Source organism: Oncorhynchus keta, chromosome 4 (assembly GCF_023373465.1).
Source record: "Oncorhynchus keta strain PuntledgeMale-10-30-2019 chromosome 4, Oket_V2, whole genome shotgun sequence".
In the NCBI taxonomy this organism is placed as follows: Eukaryota; Metazoa; Chordata; class Actinopteri; order Salmoniformes; family Salmonidae; genus Oncorhynchus; species Oncorhynchus keta.
In genome coordinates, this window is record NC_068424.1 from 12,622,823 (window position 1) to 12,645,691 (window position 22,869).

The 22,869-nt window shown below is 45.3% G+C and overlaps 1 long non-coding RNA gene across 5 annotated transcripts; it reads left to right on the forward strand.

Moving 5' to 3' along the window:
* Positions 1-104: 104 nt before the first annotated feature.
* On the forward strand, positions 105-22,646 carry LOC118374705 (uncharacterized). Of its 5 annotated transcripts, none has more exons than XR_008097493.1 (6): positions 105-428; positions 517-788; positions 7,240-7,656; positions 14,337-14,401; positions 21,402-21,505; positions 21,685-22,646. It is a non-coding gene; the product is annotated as an uncharacterized LOC118374705 (long non-coding RNA). The 5 variants fall into 5 exon arrangements; XR_008097476.1 differs by having other exon boundaries at positions 105-415; XR_008097470.1 differs by having other exon boundaries at positions 105-415; positions 7,303-7,656.
* Positions 22,647-22,869: the final 223 nt, after the last annotated feature.

Below are 22,869 nucleotides of genomic sequence, written 5' to 3' on the forward strand. Positions count from 1 at the left end.
GCTCCTAATGCAAGATGTATTTTAATAAATGTCATTCAATTACGTTATTTTATTTTATTTCTTAGCCTAATAATTGTTCCAACACGACTCAATATCAGATATAAAAAAAATATCTTATAGGCCTACTATTAGGAATGAAACACTACAGATTGTGTCAAAGAAAGCGCGCCTGAGCAGTCAGTGTAATGCTTACTGTTCTTTTTTAAAATGGTTTATTTCACATTTGTTTATTATCCATTTCACGTGCTTTGGCAATGTAAACATATGTTTCCCGTGTCAATAAAGCCCATAAATTGACATTTAATTGATACTGACCGGCACAGCCAAGAAGCAGGACCGAGTTTGAGAAAGCCAGTCTGTTGTTACCCACCTCAATTTCACGCAACAGCAGCAACCGACACACACAAGCGAAATGGTGGGTTTTAAGGGTAAGACGTTTAACGCTGGTAATTAATCAATTGAGGACTATCGACTTTACTGTTTAATAAATGTCGTTTTTTTTGTGTTGTTTTTCAGGAATTCTCTTTACCGAAAACGTTCTTTGCTGTGTCAAGCCAAAACAGGGCGGACTAGTCAGTCTATGACTAGCTAGGGTGTTATGATAACATTGGTGGCACTGGTTGTTCTTCATGCAGGCATTTACATGAATTTGAATAGTTGATTGCTATTTGGTAACTCAGAAGCTATTTGATAGCCTTACATGTTGGCTACAGCGCTTGAGCAAAGGACGTAATGTATGCTTAGAATGGCAGCCTCATGCTAAACTTCAAGCCAACATTGATCTACTGGTAGGTTTTCATTTATTTATTTTTTCACCTTTATTTAATAACCAGGTAGGCCAGTTGAGAACACGTTTTCATTTACAACTGCGACCTGGCCAAGATAAAAGGTTATTCCATCTCACGACCAAAACAAGAGCCTAAAAATGGGCCTGGTTTAACCTACATGTATGAAGGTGCTCAATGTTGACCTATTTTTCAGACCATGAGACATCCATGTCATCATCACAGGAAAAGATAAACAGTTTAGTTTGATATACTTTAAAAGCTTACAAACGGGATTGCAAAACTATTTTATAATTTCTTGAAAAAAAGCTTTAAAATTTTTTACTTTAACCTTTAATCTCTATTCTCAAACTACTTTTTTCTTCTTCATATAAGCTTAAGTTGTAGCTTAGAACCTCATCTAATGTGTTTGTTGTGCCTGCCTTCGGTTGAAACACACCAAGCTCTTCATTTTAATCATTGAAACAGATTTCATAAAATGGACCTATCCCTTCCAACCACTGCAGTTTAGCTGGTGCATGACATTTAAATTGAACTGAAATTGTCACTTCTAATTACTACCACAAAGATGGCCGCCGGTCCACCCACCTTCGAATGCCTTCTATGGTGTCATAGTGGTCCGCAAACAATCTTTTAAGTGCATGCTGCTACCTACTGTGCTGGAATGTACGCTCAATCATGATCTGCCCAATTGTGTACTATCATGAAAATACATTTCTAAACCAAATGAATCCCTAACTTCTACCTTGTGTCTCAACTGATGACAGCCACAACACAAACATCTCAGATGATATCAAATAGGGTCTAAGCTACAACATAGGCTAGGCAAATATATGGAGAAATTTAAAAGAATTGGTGTTTTTAGGTAATTGACATTTAATAGGTTAAAAAAAAGTCAATTTTTATTAAACATTTTAAAATATAAGCTTTAATATGTTGTCAATCTCAACTGTATATTTTTTCCAATGGTGAAGACATGGATGTCTCATTGTATGGTGGGGTATGCAAAATAGGTCAACTTTGGGCCCCTATTTGATCTTTGAGAACCCTTATCTATCTTTTATTTTGACATTGAGGTCCAAAAGGTCACTTTTTGAGCTCTTCTACCAGAGGTGGTTGGTGGTACCTTTTTATTTGGGAGGACGGGCTAGTGGTAATGGCTGGAGCGGAATAGGTGGAATGGTATCAAACGTATCAAACACATGGTTTCCATGTATTTCCCCTATATAGGCAACTATTTTATGCAGTTATTTATGCTGTTTTGAACCAGTGCATTATAGTGTTTGTTACTTGAGTACATTTAGCTTGTGATGAGAATTTATAATAGAATTAGATAAAAATACATTTCACGTAAACCGACAAATGACATTGCGATGTACAGAAGACGAAACACCCCATCCATTCCTTCCTGTACAGATGTGGAGGAGGCTCTGCACTCCAATGGAGAGCTCATCCCTTGTAAGATCTATGGAAGGACCTTCTACACTACAGTCCTGGGAAGACACAAACACACAGATTTGTGTACAGATTCATGTTGCTTTGTCTGATGAGCCACAGCTGTCTCACTGATAGACACATCCCCCAGGCTTCATAATTACACCCTTCCCTCTGCAGCAGAGTAAAACATTGATTATGTTTTGATATGCTTACCAAACACTGGTGAGGTTAAGTAGCCATGTTTACAGTAGCTAAAAAAAAAGGGAGGCGGTGATGAAATAATGACCACTATCTGTGTTTTGGTGCCAATTTCCACAGCAGTTGTCATCAGATGGAGGACAGAGTCAGCAGCAGCTGCTAGTCATTGTGTTGCTGTATTGCTGACTGAGTTGAGGTGTGACTCCCTCCACAGATTAGTCAGGGGTATTTTGTACTGTATCAACGTACACACACGCAGCTGTATTTTTGTGAAATTTCACCACTTTTTGGGGAGTAAAAACATTTCACCATTAAACATCGTATTTTCCCTACACCTAACATGACCTTAACCCTAAACGTAACCCTGGAGTTTAAAATAGCATTTGAACAAATTCAGGACATTAAAATTATTTCCCCTATATAGGCAACTATTTTGTGCAGTTTTTTATACAGTTATTTATGCTATCTCTACTGTAAAACAAGCTCGCGGAATGGGACCGCAGAGTTCTAAAGCGCGTAGCAGGTAAACATCGTCTGTCCTCTGTTGCAACACTCACTACCGGGTTCCAACCTGCCTCGGCACAATAACTGTTCGTCGGGAGCTTCATGAAATGGGTTTCCATGGCGGAGCAGCCGCACACAAGCCTAAGATCACCATGAGCAATGCCAAGCGTCGGCTGGAGTGGTGTAAAACTCGCTGCCATTGGACTCTGGAGCAGTGGAAATACATTCTCTGGAATGATGAATTACCATCTGGCAGTCTGACGGAAGAATCTGGGTTTGGCGGATGCCAGGAGAACGCTACCTGCCCCAATGCATCGTACCAACTATAAAGTTTAATGGAGGAGGAATAATTTTTATTTATTTTACTAGGCAAGTCAGTTAAGAACAAATTCTTATTTTCAATGACGGCCTAGGAACAGTGGGTTAACTGCCTGTTCAGGGGCAGAACGACAGATTTGTACCTTGTCAGCTCGGGGATTTGAACTTGCAACCTTCCGGTTACAAGGCTACCCTGCCGCCCCAATGGTCTGGGGCTGTTTTTCATGATTCAGACCCCTTAGTTCCAGTGATGGGAAATCTTAACACTACAGCATACAATGACGTTCTAGACGATACAGTGCTTACAACTTTGTGGCAACAGTTTGGGGAAGACCCTTTCCTGTTTCAGCATGACAACGCCCCCGTGCACAATGCAAGGTCCATACAGAAATTGTTTGTTGAGATCGGTGTGGAAGATCTTGACTGTCCTGCACAGATCCCTGACGTCAACCGCATCAAACACCTTTGGGATGAATTGTAACGCCGACTGTGAGCCAGAGCTAATCGCCCAACATCAGTGCACAACTTCATTAATGCTCTAGTGGCAGAGTCTCCGCAGCAAAGGGGAGACCCAACTCCATATTAATGCCCTTGATTTTGTTCGACGAGCAGGTGTCCACATACTTTTGGTCATATAGTGTATAATTTCTGTTTCCAGATTTGCTATATACCTTAAACCACTTGTGTATTTCAGTCAAAACTTCTACCACCACCACTAGGGCTGTGAAAGTAAGTTGAATAGTCTTTATTTTACGTATATTTGTGTGGTTATGAAACACATCATTGCTGTGTGTATTAGCTAGAGTATTCAAATGTGTATTGGCCCAGCCCTTTGGGCACTGCATCTTGCTCTATTGTGTCAGAAGCATAATTAGAAACAGTAGCCTGACATCGGTAGTGCTGGCCTGTAGCCTGACATCGGTAGTGCTGGCCTGTAGCCTGACATCGGTAGTGCTGGCCTGTAGCCTGACATCGGTAGTGCTGGCCTGTAGCCTGACATCGGTAGTGCTGGCCTGTAGCCTGACATCGGTAGTGCTGGCCTGTAGCCTGACATCGGTAGTGCTGGCCTGTAGCCTGACATCGGTAGTGCTGGCCCGCGCCGCCCGAGTTTGCCGCGCCGCCCGAGTTTGCCGCGCCGCCCGAGTTTGCCGCGCCGCCCGCGCTTGCGCTGCCCGAGTTTGCCGCGCTCGCGCCGCCCGAGTTTGCCGCGCTCACGCCGCCCGATTTTGCCACGCTGAGACCTGGGTGGAGTCTGAGGACAAAGTTAGATAAATTATCTCAGAGAAACTGAATAGGGACCACAGGACGATTGAGCCCACCACCGGCCCAGATGACAAGCCCAGACCGATAGTGGTCAAGTTCCTGAGGTTCAAGGACAAGGTAGCTGTCCTGGAAAGAGCCAAGAACTTGAGAGGAACATATATCTTCCTCAATGAGGACTGTACTGAAGCTGTGCGGCAGAAGAGGAAAGAACTTATCCCAGTCAAGAAAGCTGCCAAAGCCCGTGGGGACTATGCTTATATCCAATATGACAGGCTCATTGTCCACCATCCCTCCCAAAAGCTTGGAAGGGATGAGAGAGCCCATGGGTTCGTAGCATTGACCCCGCAGCGCACACACACACAGTCACACACACACACACTTACACACAGCAACTGATTAATGAAATGTATATGTTTTTCTCTTGCTTTGGTTGCTTTTCTTTTGATAACAGTCCGTATCTAAATCATATGTGTGAAATGCTTGATAATGTATGTGATGTAAACAGAGAGTTATACTTTCTTGGGGACCTGAATATTGACAGTCCGCTCAAGAGGAAACTTCTCAGTGTAACCAGTGCCTGTAATCTGGTTCAGGTTATTAATCAACCTACCAGGGTGTTTACAAACACTACAGGGACAAGATCATCCACATGTATTGATCACATTTTTACTAATACTGTAGAACTTTGTTCTGAAGCTGTATCTGTACCCATTGGATGCAGTGATCACAATATAGTGGCTATATACAGGAAAGCCAAAGTTCCTACAGCTGGGCCTAAAATAGTGTGTAAGAGATCATACAAAATAGTTTTCTGTGACTCTTATGTGGATGATGTTAAAAATATTTGTTGGTCTGATGTGATTAATGAGGAGCATCCAGACGCTGCACTTGATGAAATTATGAAATGGCTTCTTTCAATTATTGATGAACATGCACCTATTAAGAAACTGTTAGAACTGTTAAGGCTCCATGGATTGATGAGGAATGTAAAAAGTATATGGTTGAAAGAGATGGGGCAAAAGGAGTGGCTATTAAGTCTGGTTGCAGATCTAACTAGCAAATTGAGAAATGTGACTAAACTCAACACAAAGAAGAATAAACTGTTTTATGAAGCCAAGATCAATGATATAAAGAATGTTAACTACTTTAAATTATATTATGGGCAGAAAGACCAGTTCAACTCCATCTTTCATTGAATCAGATTATTCATCACACAACCATTTGATGTGGCCAATTCTTTTAATGATTATTTCATTGTGGGCAAACTTAGGCAGGAATTGCAGTGAGCCATTGTACTCATGCATAAATGGAAAAACAAATCATGTAAGAAAAGCATTGAAAGTTGAATTTTGTAAAGTAAGTAAATTATTATTGATCAATAATGACAAACCTCCTGGCATTGACAACGTAGATGGAAAGATACTGAGGATGGTTGCTGGCTCTATTGCCACTCCTGTCTGTCATAAGGTTTATCTGAGCCTAGAGGAAAGTCTTTGTCCTCAGGGCTGGAGGGAAGCTAAAGTCACTGGTTCTAACAGCAGACGTATCAGCTTGCGTGTGTTTGACCAAATAGAATGCTATTTCTCTGTAAACTAATTAACTACAGACTTTCAGCAAGCTTATAGAGAAGGGCACTCAACATGTACGGTATCGACACAAATTACTGATGATTATTGACCATAACCGGTTGTTGGAATGTGTGTTTTTTTTAAAAAGCTTTTCTACCTCTGCAATATCATGGATTCAGAGCTATCTTTCTAATTGAACTTAGTGTTTTCTTTAATTGAAGCTTCTCTAATGTCAAAAGCCCATCTACTCTTTTTTTCTATTTTTGACCAATGACCTACCACTGGCAATAAACAAAGCATGTGTCCTGATGCTGATGATGCTGATTTATTTAACCAGATACACATCAGCAACCACACCTCATGAAGTCAATGAAACCCTTAACATAGAGTTGCAGTCTGTTTTGGAATGGGTGGCCAGTAATAAACTGGTCCTGAAGAGCATTGTATTTGGTACAAATCATTCACACATTTTTAGACCTCAGTGGAATCTGGTAATGAATGGTGTGGCTGTTGAATAACTTGAGGATACTAACTAAATGACTGGTTTTACTTTAGATTGTAAACTGTCATGGTCAAAACGCATATACTGAACAAAAATATAAACCAAAAATATCAATGATTTGACTGACTTATAGCATATCAGGAAATCAGTCAATTGAAATGAATTCATTAGGGCCTATTCTATGGATTTCACATGACTGGGCAGGGGCACAGCCATGGGTGGGCCTTGGGGGGCACAGCCATGGGTGGGCCTTGGGGGGCACAGCCATGGGTGGGCCTTGGGGGGCACAGCCATGGGTGGGCGGGGGCACAGCCATGGGTGGGCCTTGGGGGGCACAGCCATGGGTGGGCAGGGGCACAGCCATGGGTGGGCAGGGGCACAGCCATGGGTGGGCAGGGGCACAGCCATGGGTGGGCAGGGGCACAGCCATTGGTGGGCAGGGGCACAGCCATGACTGGGCAGGGGCACAGCCATGGGTGGGCCTTGGGGGGCAAATTCACATTCTTTAGTGTAGACATTCCATTTTTTAATGATTTCATGACTGTTTGATAGTAGATCCCTGAATGGTAAAAAAAAAAAATATATATATATATATAAGTATGTTTGTAGCACAAAATATCTTACAGGTCGGCCCTTTTTCACTCATTATGTCACAAATGGACAGGCTCCCAGAGGCAGGGCCATAAAAGGCCCCAGCTCACTCGACTGCCCCTCCCCTCTCCAACAGCCATCAGCCCAGAGCAGCATGAAGACAGGCCCCCAGAGGCAGGGCCATAAAAGGCCCCAGCTCACTCGACTGCCCCTCCCCTCTCCAACAGCCATCAGCCCAGAGCAGCATGAAGACAGGCCCCCAGAGGCAGGGCCATAAAAGGCCCCAGCTCACTCGACTGCCCCTCCCCTCTCCAACAGCCATCAGCCCAGAGCAGCATGAAGACAGGCCCCCAGAGGCAGGGCCATAAAAGGCCCCAGCTCACTCGACTGCCCCTCCCCTCTCCAACAGCCATCAGCCCAGAGCAGCATGAAGACAGAACAGCTAAACGATCATCTGGGAATCCTCCCTTCCTCATGGAGCTTTTTGAAGGTGAGTTGAATATTCAATGTGATGTTTGTATATAGATATATATTATTTAAGAATGATTTGTTTTAATTGATTTCATTGACATGTCTTTTTTTATTTTTTTAAATGAAGGCTATTTAGCCATGAATCAGTAGCCATTGTTTTTATTCATACTGTTTGTAAACAATAGCTTCTGCCCTCTTACTCACTGCTGAGTGTTGAACTTTTTCCCCCTCTATAGCCACCCTGGTTATTATATAACCCTGATTGGTCATCTATGATCGTTGGAACATCTTGAATAACAACAAGGGGCACATGTACTCCTAAACGTCCACTCAGCACAGCCCTTGGAGCATGGTTCCTCTCTAGTTTTAATCCTAGGTGTATGACTTGTAGGGAGTGTTTCCTAGATGCTGTGCTTCGGGATATGCATTGATGGGTCGTAGGTTTTTAGACTGGGTATCTGTAAAACACTTTGTGGCAACTGCTGATGCAAAAAGGGCTTTTAAGAAATACATTTGGTTGATTTACAGATTTGTGTTATTATAAAAAATCTTATAATATATAATAATAATAATAATAAATAATATAATATCTTTATTATTATGTTACAGGTGAGATGTACCCAGAAATGTCACCGTCTTGTCAAGTGCTCAAATCTGTACAGCAGCCCCAGACAATCACCTACAGCAGCTCCAATTTACAAGAACGGGTTTACAAGGCCGTGATGAAAACAGTTTATATGAGCGCTAATTCAAACATACAATGCTATATATTTGATACAATTACCCATTCAAAACTGTTACAAAATCACTGCTCATTGTATTCATTTCAAGGTTTCACAAACATAAAACATATATCTAGTTAATGTTTCTCGGACCAACACACGGTTGAGTTTCCTATTTACTAAAGAGCAATCATTAAGACAAAACACAAAAAGTTGCAATATAATCTGTACATGTGTCATTCTATACTGAACAGGTAAATTCTGAAAGATGTTGATGTGATAACACTTTTTTTTTATTCATCTCTCAATTTAGGATAATACTGTTTATTTTTACTGTTTATTTCTGACTTTACTTAAATTGTATTATTTATGTTGTCTCATACCATGCCAATACACGACCAAGCAATGCAACAGTTGTGGAATTAACCCCATAACAGTTGTGTACCTTTTTAGATCAAGAATTGGTCATGAATATGAATAGGCATGATCAGATTCTCTTTCCCATGTAGGCATCATATAATGCACAGCCACATGCAAATCCATAAACCCCACCAATAAAACCCCACCAATAAAACCCCAACAATAAAACCCCACCAATAAAACCCCACCAATAAAACATTGAAAACCTTAACATGACTACTGGCAATGTCATTATGTTTGTTGCCATCCAGCAATGGTTGAATTGTGTTATTTTTCTTTGTACATGCACAGAGCTTCCAATGGCGGGAGCCAATCAATGTAGTAAATTAAAAAGACTTAAAGCGTATGTGAAAAGATGTGGTCAAAGTATAAAATGTTGCTGTTTTTTATTTATTTAATTTTTAGTTTTGTTTTTGTTACAACAACCAGGTCTTCTTAACGTTTGCCATAACTAGTAAGCCTTACACCCTGAATGTATATGGGCTCCCAAATATGCACCTGGGAACACATGGAAGGGGTGGGACCACATGCACTTTTAAGTAATTGAGCCAAGAACATAATTTCTATATTATAATTAAAATCATTGACCCATAAGAGAACACATGACCAAAGCAAAGCATGACCCATATATAATTAAAACAACATTATTCTTAATGAGAAATATATTCTAATAAACAAATGTTTGCATAATGAAAGACATGCAAATTGTCACCAGTGTATTTAGCTATGTATAAAACGTTGATATTGGCAGTAAGGTCATTGAGAATAACAATAGTTTATTGTGGGAGGTTTAGGGATAAATATGTGTTCACAGTGATAGGATTCTGAAAGAGGGGGATTAGAACCCCAAAGTGATAGGATTCTGAAAGAGGGGGATTAGAACCCCAAAGTGATAGGATTCTGAAAGAGGGGGATTAGAACCCCAAAGTGATAGGATTCTGAAAGAGGGGGATTAGAACCCCAAAGTGATAGGATTCTGAAAGAGGGGGATTAGAACCCCAAAGTGATAGGATTCTGAAAGAGGGGGATTAGAACCCCAAAGTAATAGGATTCTGAAAGAGGGGGATTAGAACCCCAAAGTGATAGGATTCTGAAAGAGGGGGATTAGAACCCCAAAGTAATAGGATTCTGAAAGAGGGGGATTAGAACCCCAAAGTAATAGGATTCTGAAAGAGGGGGATTAGAACCCCAAAGTGATAGGATTCTGAAAGAGGGGGATAAGAACCCCAAAGTGATAGTGGTAAGAATGATCATAAAGGTAATTTCAGGTTTAGGGGGGTAATAACTTTATGGAAACCACTATTCACACTATGTGGATTATAAACATGTACAGACATAGAGAACCATCACATCAAGAAGGTGTAACGGGGATGAATGGCTATTCAATGTACAACAGTAGTCTTCTGTAACAAGCAATATGTATTAAATAGGTTTACATACATCCATGACTGAACGGTTTAACAAATGCTTTGAAAGGTTTTGTAAGTAAGTTGTAATAGGCCTCATTCAGCAGTGTGAATTAACCTAGAGACACCAAAACATAAATGTTTAGAGAAGCTTGGAGATTATTCCACAAGTAATGGGCAAAGAGCTGATTTACCTAACTATGTACAGACCAAAGACATTTCCAGACTTAACAATCCCTGAGACTGTGTGTGATAACTCTGACTCCTACGTCTAATGGTTATTGTAGATGTTAGCTACAGACGGAGTTTCCAGTATGTCAAAGAGCTTTATAAAGGCAAAGAGAGAAACGAATTGACCTACTTGACCTCAGAGGGTCAGCCTACTTTATGATAGACAATGCAGGGATGTGTACTGAACCAGCACCCATAATAAAACAAAGGGCTCTATGGTCAAATGCAACTAAACGCTTTAATGAAGTGGCAGCTGCATTCATATAGATGATTTCACAATAGCCTAGGAACAGATTGATTTATCTGCTTTGTAGTAGTAAGCAAGAGGCCTGACCTATTTCTATAGAAGAAGCCCCTTTTTATTTTCAGAATCTTAATGAACTAACTCATCAATATCTTTAAAAAAAGACAATTTAACGTACAGTTGAAGTTGGAAGTTTACATACACCCTAGCCAAATACATTTACACTAAGTTTTTCATTAATTCCTGACATTTAGTCCTAGTAAAAAATCCCTGTCATGGATCAGTTAGGATCACCACTTTATTTTAAGAATGTTAAATGTCAGAATAATAGTAGACAGTGATTTATTTCAGCCTTTACTTCTTTCATCACATTCCCAGTGGGTCAGAAGTTTACATATACTCAATTAATATTTGGTAGCATTGCTTTTAAATTGTATAACTTGAGTCAACCGTTTCTTGTAGCTGAAATTTTCCGTCGTCATGATGCCATCTATCTTCCTTCCTCATGTTGTCATCTATTTTGTGAAGTGCACCAGTCCCTCCTGCAGCAAAGCACCCCCACACCATGATGCTGCCACCCCCGTGCTTCACGGTTGGGATGGTGTTCTTTGACTTGCAAGCCTCCCCTTTTTCCCTCCAAACACAACAATGGTCATTTTGGCCAAACAGTTCTATTTTTTTTCTGAGATATTGAGTGATTTCTTTTGATTTTCCCATGATGTCAAGCAAAGAGGCACTGAGTTTGAAGGTAGGCCTTGAAATACATCCACAGGTACACCTCCAACTGACTCAAATTATGTCAATTAGCCTATAAGAAGCTTCTAAAGCCATGACATATTTTTCTGAAATTTTCCAAGTTGTTTAAAGGTACATATGTGAACTTAGTGTATGACCCACTGGAATTGTGTAACAGTGATTTACAAGTGAAATAATCTGTCTGTAAACACTTGTTGGAAAAATTACTTGTGTCATGCACAAAGTAGATGTCCTAACTGACTTCTCAAAACTATAGTTTGTTAGCAAGAAATTTGTGGAGTGGTAGAAAAATTAGTTTTAATGACTCCAACATAAGTGTATGCAAACTTCCAACTTCAACTGTACATGACCCTCTCTCCCTCAGTGACATTGTTAGTTTCTACGATCTCCACCCCTCCCCTTATCAATGCCTTCCACGTGTAATCCCTTCCATGCACTCAACAAATTACAATATTAGTTGCACACACTATATATCTTCCTCCTATAACTCTTAACTTCTGGTAGACCCGCTATGCTAACCTGACAGCTAACTGAGCTAGCAACACTAACCTGACAGCGAACTGAGCTAGCTATGCTGCCTGACATCTAACTGAGCTAGCCACGCTGCCTGACAACTAACTGAGCTAGCCACGCTGCCTGACAACTAACTGAGCTAGCCACGCTGCCTGACATCTAACTGAGCTAGCTACACTAACCTGACAGCTAACTGAGCTAGCCACGCTGCCTGACAACTAACTGAGCTAGCCACGCTGCCTGACATCTAACTGAGCTAGCTACACTAACCTGACAGCTAACTGAGCTAGCTACGCTGCCTGACAACTAACTGAGCTAGCCACGCTGCCTGACAACTAACTGAGCTAGCCACGCTGCCTGACAACTAACTGAGCTAGCCACGCTGCCTGACAGCTAACTGAGCTAGCCACGCTGCCTGACAGCTAACTGAGCTAGCCACGCTGCCTGACAACTAACTGAGCTAGCCACGCTGCCTGACAACTAACTGAGCTAGCCACGCTGCCTGACAACTAACTGAGCTAGCCACGCTGCCTGACAACTAACTGAGCTAGCCACGCTGCCTGACAGCTAACTGAGCTAGCCACGCTGCCTGACAGCACATTTAGGAATCTAATTCACTGTCACTATTCTCCAGGGCTTGAAAAAAATGCATTCTTTGGCTTGCAGGTGCTTAAACATTATGGTAAATGCAATGTCTTGGTACTGTCCTTTTTAATGACCATACTAAACCCGGAGCATGCAGATATCTAGAGGAGATAATGTGTTTGAATTGTGACTGGTGAACTGCACTGCACTTTAAAGGGAGCATCCACTTATTTGATGTGCATATACAGTGTCGTCTGTATTAAACCCAGTTTAATCACTGAGGGATACAAGCGTGTGATCTGAGCTGTAACCAGATATGAGTTGACTGCGAGTGTCATGTGACCAACCGTGAAGTGGTATGATGCCAAACCACTTCTGTCACTAGTGGTAAATCTCAGCGTCCAGGAAGACCTAAAGTACTGGTAAAGAGGACTCCCCATCCAACCTGACAGAGCTTGACAGGTTCTGCAGAGACGAATGGGAGAAACTCCCCAAATACAGGTGTTCAACGCTTGTAGCGTCAAACCCAAGAAGACTTGAGGCTGTAATCACTGTCAAAGGTGCTTCAACAAAGTACTGAGTAAAGGGTCTGAATACTCATGTAAATGTGATGTTTCATTTTATATGTATATGTATGTATATATATATATATATATTCCTCTCTATATATAATTAGCAAAAATGTCTACCTATTTTTGCTTTGTCATTATGGGGTATTGGGTGTAGATTGATGAGGGATGAAAAAAATGAAATCATTAAGACTGTAACCAAAATGTGGGAAAAGTAAAGGGGTCTGAATATTTTGCGAAGGCTCTGTCGGTGGTGGAAAGTGACATGGCAACAGGATCAGGGCTATAACCAGGGTTGTAGTGCTTTTCTATACAATAAAAAAAGAAATCAAAATTAATGTGCTGTTTGGAGAACAGCAAAAACAAGCCAAAATGACCACAGCCATTGTCACCTTGGCTGCTGTAGGTTCATTCACCTCAGTCCATCAACAAACAGCCTATTAGCTTTACAATTGTAATGTTTGACCCCTGAAAGAGGGGAAATATGATTCACACTGACACTTAGCATTAGCGATAAAACAGGTGTTTTGCATTTTAATATAGGCCTGTAGGTTTATAGGAGGCCTAGGCCCATGTGGAGATCTTCATATTGATTGGTAACTTTTTTTCATAAGATTAATAAATATTTTCTCATGGGACCCCAACCCCAAGGGCCACTGTACTAACCTCTCTCTCTCTGCTTGCTTCCTCTCTCTGCTTGCTTCCTCTCTCCGTCTCCACTGCTTCCTCTCTCTGTCTCCACGGCTTCCTCTCTCTGTCTCCACTGCTTCCTCTCTCTGTCTCCACTGCTTCCTCTCTCTGTTTGCTTCCTCTCTCTGTCTCCACTGCTTCCTCTCTCTGCTTGCTTCCTCTCTCTGTCTCCACTGCTTCCTCTCTCTGCTTGCTTCCTCTCTCTGTCTCCACTGCTTCCACTCTCTGTCTCCACTGCTTCCTCTCTCTGTCTCCACTGCTTCCTCTCTCTGCTTGCTTCCTCTCTCTGTCTCCACTGCTTCCTCTCTCTGTTTGCTTCCTCTCTCTGTCTCCACTGCTTCCTCTCTCTGTCTCTACTGCTTCCTCTCTCTGTCTCCACTGCTTCCTCTCTCTGTCTCCACTGCTTCCTCTCTCTGTCTCCACTGCTTCCTCTCTCTGTCTCCACTGCTTCCTCTCTCTGTCTCCACTGCTTCCTCCTGCATGCATTGCAGCTTGCCTCAGCCTCACGGCTGAGCGCTGTAAAGCAAAGTTAGTCTGAGAACTGTGTGATTGTGTTGTTTCAGATTATGTCCAGTGTCCATCCTGCCAGCGGCGGTTCAGTGAGAATGCAGCAGACACATTCAATTATGTAAGGAGCTGCACGCACACAGATAGGAAGGACAGCACTGACACTTTGGTATGAGTGAAGGACAGCACTGACACTTTGGTATGAGTGAAGGACAGCACTGACACATGGGTATGAGTGAAGGACAGCACTGACACTTTGGTATGAGTGAAGGACAGCACTGACACATGGGTATGAGTGAAGGACAGCACTGACTCATGGGTATGAGTGAAGGACAGCACTGACTCATGGGTATGAGTGAAGGACAGCACTGACTCATGGGTATGAGTGAAGGACAGCACTGACTCATGGGTATGAGTGAAGGACAGCACTGACTCATGGGTATGAGTGAAGGACAGCACTGACTCATGGGTATGAGTGAAGGACAGCACTGACACATGGGTATGAGTGAAGGACAGCACTGACTCATGGGTATGATTGAAGAACAGCACTGACTCATGGGTATGAGTGAAGGACAACACTGACTCATGGGTATGAGTGAAGGACAGCACTGACTCATGGGTATGAGTGAAGAACAGCACTGACACATTGGTATGAGTGAAGGACAGCACTGACTCATGGGTATGAGTGAAGGACAGCACTGACTCATGGGTATGAGTGAAGGACAGCACTGACTCATGGGTATGAGTGAAGGACAGCACTGACTCATGGGTATGAGTGAAGGACAGCACTGACTCATGGGTATGAGTGAAGGACAGCACTGACTCATGGGTATGAGTGAAGGACAGCACTGACTCATGGGTATGAGTGAAGGACAGCACTGACTCATGGGTATGAGTGTTTAACGGTTCTTTTAAGTGTGTGAGCCATGCACAGAATAGAATGGTGTGGGTGTGGGTGTGGGCACACATGCAATCTCCACAGTTCTTCTGTGAAGAAGGCCAACTCTCCTGCTGTGTCCTACTCTTCCTCCTGTTTACCCCAGAGATCTGGCCTGGCCCAGCACTCCGGTAACACACACACAAGCACACACACGCTGGTCCTCACAGTAAGATGATGGTAGAGATATTTGTGTAACCCAGAGGTTATTTCACATCCTCTCATCTCCCTTCCTCTCTCCTCTCATCTCCCTTCCTCTCTCCTCTCCTCTCATCTCCTTCCTCTCTCCTCTCCTCTCCTCTCCTCTCCTCTCCTCTCCTCTCCTCTCCTCTCCTCTCCTCTCCTCTCCTCTCCTCTCCTCTCTCTTCCTTTCCTCTCTCAGCACCTCCTCATCTCCTCACCTTCTATATCCCCTCGTCTCCTCCTCTTGTCTCGTCCCCTCTTCTCACCGCTCCTCTCATCTCCTTTCCTCTCTCCTCTCATCTCCCTTCCGCTCTCCTCTCATCTCCGTTCCTCTCTCCTCTCATCTCCCTTCCTCTCTCCTCTCATCTCCCTTCCTCTCTCCTCTCATCTCCCTTCCTCTCTCCTCTCATCTCCCTTCCTCTCTCCTCTCATCTCCCTTCCTCTCTCCTCTCATCTCCCTTCCTCTCTCCTCTCATCTCCCTTCCTCTCTCCTCTCATCTCCCTTCCTTTCTCCGGTCTCCTCTCATCTCCCTTCCACTCTCCTCTCATCTCCTTTCCTCTCTCCTCTCATCTCCCTTCCTCTCTCCTCTCATCTCCCTTCCTCTCTCCGCTCTCATCTCATCTCCCTTCCTCTCTCCTCTCATCTCCCTTCCTCTCTCTTCTCATCTCCCTTCCACTCTCCTCTCATCTCCTTTCCTCTCTCCTCTCATCTCCCTTCCTCTCTCCTCTCATCTCCCTTCCTTTCTCCGGTCTCCTCTCATCTCCCTTCCGCTCTCCTCTTATCTCCTTTCCTCTCTCCTCTCATCTCCCTTCCTCTCTCCTCTCATCTCCCTTCCTCTCTCCTCTCATCTCCCTTCCTCTCTCCTCTCATCTCCCTTCCTCTCTCCGGTCTCCTCTCATCTCACTTCCGCTCTCCTCTTATCACCTTTCCTCTCTCCTCTCATCTCCCTTCCTCTCTCCGCTCTCCTCTAATCTCCCTTCCACTCTCCTCTCATCTCCTTTCCTCTCTCCTCTCATCTCCCTTCCTCCCTCCTCTCATCTCCCTTCCTCTCTCCGCTCTCATCTCATCTCCATTCCTCTCTCCTCTCATCTCCCTTCCTCTCTCTTCTCATCTCCCTTCCACTCTCCTCTCATCTCCTTTCCTCTCTCCTCTCATCTCCCTTCCTCTCTCCTCTCATCTCCCTTCCTCTCTCCGCTCTCCTCTCATCTCCCTTCCTCTCTCCTCTCATCTCCCTTCCTCTCTCTTCTCATCTCCCTTCCACTCTCCTCTCATCTCCTTTCATCTCTCCTCTCATCTCCCTTCCTCTCTCCTCTCATCTCCCTTCCTCTCTCCGCTCTCCTCTCATCTCCCTTCCACTCTACTCTCATCTCCTTTCCTCTCTCCTCTCATCTCCTTTCCTCTCTCCTCTCATCTCCCTTCCTCTCTCCTCTCATCTCCCTTCCTCTCTCCTCTCATCTCCCTTCCTCTCTCCTCTCATCTCCCTTCCACTCTCCTCTCATCTCCTTTCCTCTCTCCTCTCATCTCCCTTCCTCTCTCCTCTCATCTCCCTTTCTCCTCTCATCTCCCTTCCTCTCTCCGCTCTCCTCTCATCTCCCTTCCTCTCTCCGCTCTACTCTCATCTCCCTTCCTCTCTCCGCTCTCCTCCTTTCCTGTCCTCATCCCCCATCTCTCCTCTCCCTTCCCTCTCTCCTCTCATCTCCCCTTCCTCTCTCCTCTCATCTCCCTTCCTCTCTCCGGTCTCCTCTCATCTCCTTCCGGTCTCCTCTTATCTCCTTTCCGCTCTCCTCTCATCTCCCTTCCGCTCTCCTCTCATCTCCCTTCCTCTCTCCGCTCTCCTCTCATCTCCCTTCCACTCTCCTCTCATCTCCTTTCCTCTCTCCTCTCATCTCACTTCCTCTCTCCTCTCATCTCCCTTCCTCTCTCTTCTCATCTCCCTTCCACTCTCCTCTCATCTCCCTTCCACTCTCCTCTCATCTCCTTTCCTCTCTCCTCTCATCTCCCTTCCTCTCTCCTCTCATCTCCCTTCCTCTCTCCGCTCTCCTCTCATCTCCCTTCCTCTCTCCTCTCATCTCCCTTCCTCTCTCCTCTCATCTCCCTTCCACTCTCCTCTCATCTCCTTTCCTCTCTCCTCTCATCTCCATTCCTCTCTCCTCTCATCTCCTTCCTCTCTCCTCTCATCTCCCTTCCTCTCTCCTCTCATCTCCTTTCCTCTCTCCGGTCTCCTCTCATCTCACTTCCGCTCTCCTCTTATCACCTTTCCTCTCTCCTCTCATCTCCCTTCCACTCTCCTCTCATCTCCTTTCCTCTCTCCTCTCATCTCCCTTCCTCTCTCCTCTCATCTCCCTTTCTCCTCTCATCTCCCTTCCTCTCTCCGCTCTCCTCTCATCTCCCTTCCTCTCTCCGCTCTACTCTCATCTCCCTTCCTCTCTCCGCTCTCCTCCTTTCCTGTCCTCATCCCCCATCTTCTCTCCTCTCCCTTCCTCTCTCCTCTCATCTCCCTTCCTCTCTCCTCTCATCTCCCTTCCTCTCTCCTCTCATCTCCCTTCCTCTCTCCGGTCTCCTCTCATCTCCCTTCCGGTCTCCTCTTATCTCCTTTCCGCTCTCCTCTCATCTCCCTTCCGCTCTCCTCTCATCTCCCTTCCTCTCTCCGCTCTCCTCTCATCTCCCTTCCACTCTCCTCTCATCTCCTTTCCTCTCTCCTCTCATCTCCCTTCCTCTCTCCTCTCATCTCCCTTCCTCTCTCCACTCTCATCTCATCTCCCTTCCTCTCTCCTCTCATCTCCCTTCCTCTCTCTTCTCATCTCCCTTCCACTCTCCTCTCATCTCCTTTCCTCTCTCCTCTCATCTCCCTTCCTCTCTCCTCTCATCTCCCTTCCTCTCTCCGCTCTCATCTCATCTCCCTTCCTCTCTCCTCTCATCTCCCTTCCTCTCTCTTCTCATCTCCCTTCCACTCTCCTCTCATCTCCTTTCCTCTCTCCTCTCATCTCCATTCCTCTCTCCTCTCATCTCCCTTCCTCTCTCCTCTCATCTCCCTTCCTCTCTCCTCTCATCTCCTTTCCTCTCTCCGGTCTCCTCTCATCTCACTTCCGCTCTCCTCTTATCACCTTTCCTCTCTCCTCTCATCTCCCTTCCTCTCTCCGCTCTCCTCTCATCTCCCTTCCACTCTCCTCTCATCTCCTTTCCTCTCTCCTCTCATCTCCCTTCCTCTCTCCTCTCATCTCCCTTCCTCTCTCCGCTCTCCTCTCATCTCCCTTCATCTCCCTTCCTCTCTCTTCTCATCTCCCTTCCACTCTCCTCTCATCTCCTTTCCTCTCTCCTCTCATCTCCCTTCCTCTCTCCTCTCATCTCCCTTCCTCTCTCCGCTCTCCTCTCATCTCCCTTCCACTCTTCTCTCCTCTCCCTTCCTCTCTCCTCTCAACTCCCTTCCTCTCTCCTCTCATCTCCTCTCATCTCATCTCCTCTCATCTCCTCTCATCTCCCTTCCTCTCTCCTCTCAACTCCCTTCCTCTCTCTTCTCATCTCCCTTCCACTCTCCTCTCATCTCCTTTCCTCTCTCCTCTCATCTCCCTTCCTCTCTCCTCTCATCTCCCTTCCTCTCTCCGCTCTCCTCTCATCTCCCTTCCACTCTACTCTCATCTCCTTTCCACTCTACTCTCATCTCCTTTCCTATCTCCTCTCATCTCCTTTCCTCTCTCCTCTCATCTCCCTTCCACTCTCCTCTCATCTCCTTTCCTCTCTCCTCTTATCTCCCTTCCTCTCTCCTCTCATCTCCCTTTCTCCTCTCATCTCCCTTCCTCTCTCCGCTCTCCTCTCATCTCCCTTCCTCTCTCCGCTCTACTCTCATCTCCCTTCCTCTCTCCGCTCTCCTCCTTTCCTGTCCTCATCCCCCATCTTCTCTCCTCTCCCTTCCTCTCTCCTCTCAACTCCCTTCCTCTCCTCTCATCTCCTCTCATCTCCCTTCCTCTCTCCTCTCAACTCCCTTCCTCTCTCCTCTCATCTCCTCTCATCTCCCCTCATCTCCTCTCATCTCCCTTCCTCTCTCCTCTCAACTCCCTTCCTCTCTCCTCTCATCTCCCTTCCTCTCTCCTCTCATCTCCCTTCCACTCTCCTCTCATCTCCTTTCCTCTCTCCTCTCATCTCCCTTCCTCTCTCCTCTCATCTCCCTTCCTCTCTGCTCTCATCTCCCTTCCTCTCTCCTCTCATCTCCCTTCCTCTCTCCTCTCATCTCCTTTCCTCTCTCCGCTCTCCTCTCATCTCCCTTCCTCTCTGCTCTCATCTCCCTTCCTCTCTCCTCTCATCTCCCTTCCTCTCTCCTCTCATCTCCTTTCCTCTCATCTCCCTTCCTCTCTCCTCTCATCTTCCTTCCTCTCTGCTCTCATCTCCCTTCCTCTCTCCTCTCATCTCCCTTCCTCTCTGCTCTCATCTCCCTTCCTCTCTCCTCTCATCTCCCTTCCTCTCTCCTCTCATCTCCCTTCCTCTCTCCTCTCATCTCCCTTCCACTCTCCTCTCATCTCCTTTCCTCTCTCCTCTCATCTCCCTTCCTCACTCCGCTCTCCTCTCATCTCCCTTCCTCTCTCCTCTCATCTCCCTTCCTCTCTCCTCTCTCCTCTCATCTCCTTTCCTCTCTCCTCTCATCTCCCTTCCTCTCTCCTCTCATCTCCCTTCCTCTCTCCTCTCATCTCCCTTCCTCTCTCCTCTCATCTCCCTTCCTCTCTCCTCTCATCTCCTTACCTCTCCGCCCTCCTCTCATCTCCCGTCCTCTCTCATCTCATCTCCCTTCCTCTCTCCTCTCATCTCCCTTCCTCTCTCCTCTCATCTCCCTTCCTCTCTCCTCTCATCTCCCTTCCTCTCTCCGATTTCATCTCATCTCCCTTCCTCTCTCCTCTCATCTCCCTTCCTCTCTCTTCTCATCTCCTCTCTCTTCTCATCTCCCTTCCTCTCTCCTCTCTCCTCTCATCTCCCTTCCTCTCTCATCTCATCTCCCTTCCTCTCTCCTCTCATCTCCCTTCCTCTCTCTTCTCATCTCCCTTCCTCTCTCCTCTCATCTCCCTTCCTCTCTCTTCTCATCTCCCTTCCTCTCTCCTCTCTCCTCTCATCTCCCTTCCTCTCTCATCTCATCTCCCTTCCTCTCTCCTCTCATCTCCCTTCCTCTCTCTTCTCATCTCCCTTCCTCTCTCCTCTCTCCTCTCATCTCCCTTCCTCTCTCCTCTCATCTCCCTTCCGCCCTCCTCTCATCTCCTTTCCTCTCTCCTCTCTCCTCTCATCTCCCTTCCTCTCTCCTCTCATCTCCTTTCCTCTCTCCGCTCTCTTCTCATCTCCCTTCCTCTCTCCTCTCATCTCCCTTCCTCTCTCCTCTCATCTCCTTTCCTCTCTCCGCTCTCTTCTCATCTCCCTTCCTCTCTCTTCTCATCTCCCTTCCTCTCTCCGCCCTCCTCTCATCTCCCTTCCTCTCTCCTCTCATCTCCCTTCCCGTCTCCTCTCATCTCCCTTCCTCTCTCCGCCCTCCTCTCATCTCCCTTCCTCTCTCCGCCCTCCTCATCTCCCTTCCTCTCTCCGCTCTCCTCATATCTCGTCCTCTCTAAGCTCTCCCCTTATCTCTGCACCTCTTCTCTCCACTCCTCATCTCTCCCCTCACCTTCTCTCTCCCCTTATCTCCTCACCTCCTATCTCGCTCCTCCTTTCCTGTCCTCATCCCCCCTCTCCTCTATTCTCCTTTTCTCTCTCCTCCCTATAGGGATCCCATCCATTAAGGTTCCCTCTGCAGGATCAGTGAGGAGAGCCCCTTCTGGTTACTCTCCTAATCTCACTGCTGTGTCTGGCCTGACTAGTCCTCCTTTAGGGTTAAAACACACACACGCACGCACGCGCCAATAAATCCTGTCAATATAAATGTAAGACCACCAGCAAAAACTATTCCCTGTTCTTCCTTCTTTCCCCCATTCCTTCTCCTTTCATTCCTTCTCCTTTCATTCTGTCCCTCCTCCTTACTCCTCCTCTCAGTGTTGGAGGTAAGCCCCGTCCAGAAGGTTCCTATGGCTCTGTGAAGAACTGTCTGTCAGCAGGGGGACTCAACAAAACAGGAAAGCAGACAACTCCAACTCCAGGTAGGAAAGGGCCTGTCTGAGTGACTGGGAGTGTATTGTGTGTGTGATGATTTTGATGAAGTGTTATACAACTCCAAGTCTGGAGAATGAATACTGATCTCTTGTGGTATTGTTCAGCATAATTAAACCTCTGCAGTGGTTGCCCTCTCTGTCGCTCTCTTTGCCTTTCTCCCCTTCAGGAACGATGCTAAACGCGACAACGATGTGGATAATGGTGGATAATGGTGGAATAATGGTGGAATGATGACAATGTTCTGCCATGAGTGCCATCCAAGTACCCTGTAGACTGGGCCAAGTTCTGTTGTGAGTGTGGATCCCAGTACCCTGTAGACTGGGCCAAGTTCTGTTGTGAGTGTGGATCCCAGTACCCTGTAGACTGGGCCACGTTCTGTTGTGAGTGTGGATCCCAGTACCCTGTAGACTGGGCCAAGTTCTGTTGTGAGTGTGGATCCCAGTACCCTGTAGACTGGGCCAAGTTCTGTTGTGAGTGTGGATCCCAGTACCCTGTAGACTGGGCCAAGTTCTGTTGTGAGTGTGGATCCCAGTACCCTGTAGACTGGGCCAAGTTCTGTTGTGAGTGTGGATCCAAGTACCCTGTAGACTGGGCGAGAGGAAAGATAGAAGGGAGGAGGAGGATAGGAGAAAAGAGAAGTGGGGAGGAGAAAAATAGGAAATGAAATTGAAGGGGGGGGCAGTTTACTGGAACCCTGGGCTATATTGGTGTTATGACACATAATACTGTTACCTAGCTAAAATAGCACAAGGTCAGCCAGGCATTTTTGGGGGGTCCTAACATCACAGTCAATTTGGCATCAGTTGCCATAACTTTTTATGACATTATTAGGACAGGGTTATGTTGGCTTAATTTCCACTATAAACACGATTCCATCCAGTCTCTATGAACCATGGTCTATAAACCCTCTCCAATGGAACTCACACTCTCATCCCATCCACTCCCTCCCTACCGTTTCTCTTCTCCATTGCGTATTCAATGTGTTACTACTATTGAAGTGCAATATGATTGACTACTGATTTTTTTTAAATGAGTTTTAAGAGTATTACGAAGCTGAATGGAATGTGTCATTTGTGGGATGCATTATGTTCATTGGGTCATGAGTAAAATTAAATGTTACGTATTTGGCAAATACATTATTTTCACTGGGACCAATGTGAGGCCATTGCTGTTAAATAGTTGTGGTACAGGTCAGGGTTTTAAAGTCCACCATTTCAATACACGATACAACATATACAACACACAGCTTTGAAATGGACCGTAATTCAAACCCTAATATTTCCACATACAGTTGAAGTCGGAAGTTTACAAACACTTAGGTTGGAGTCATTAAAAATAGTTTTTCAACCAC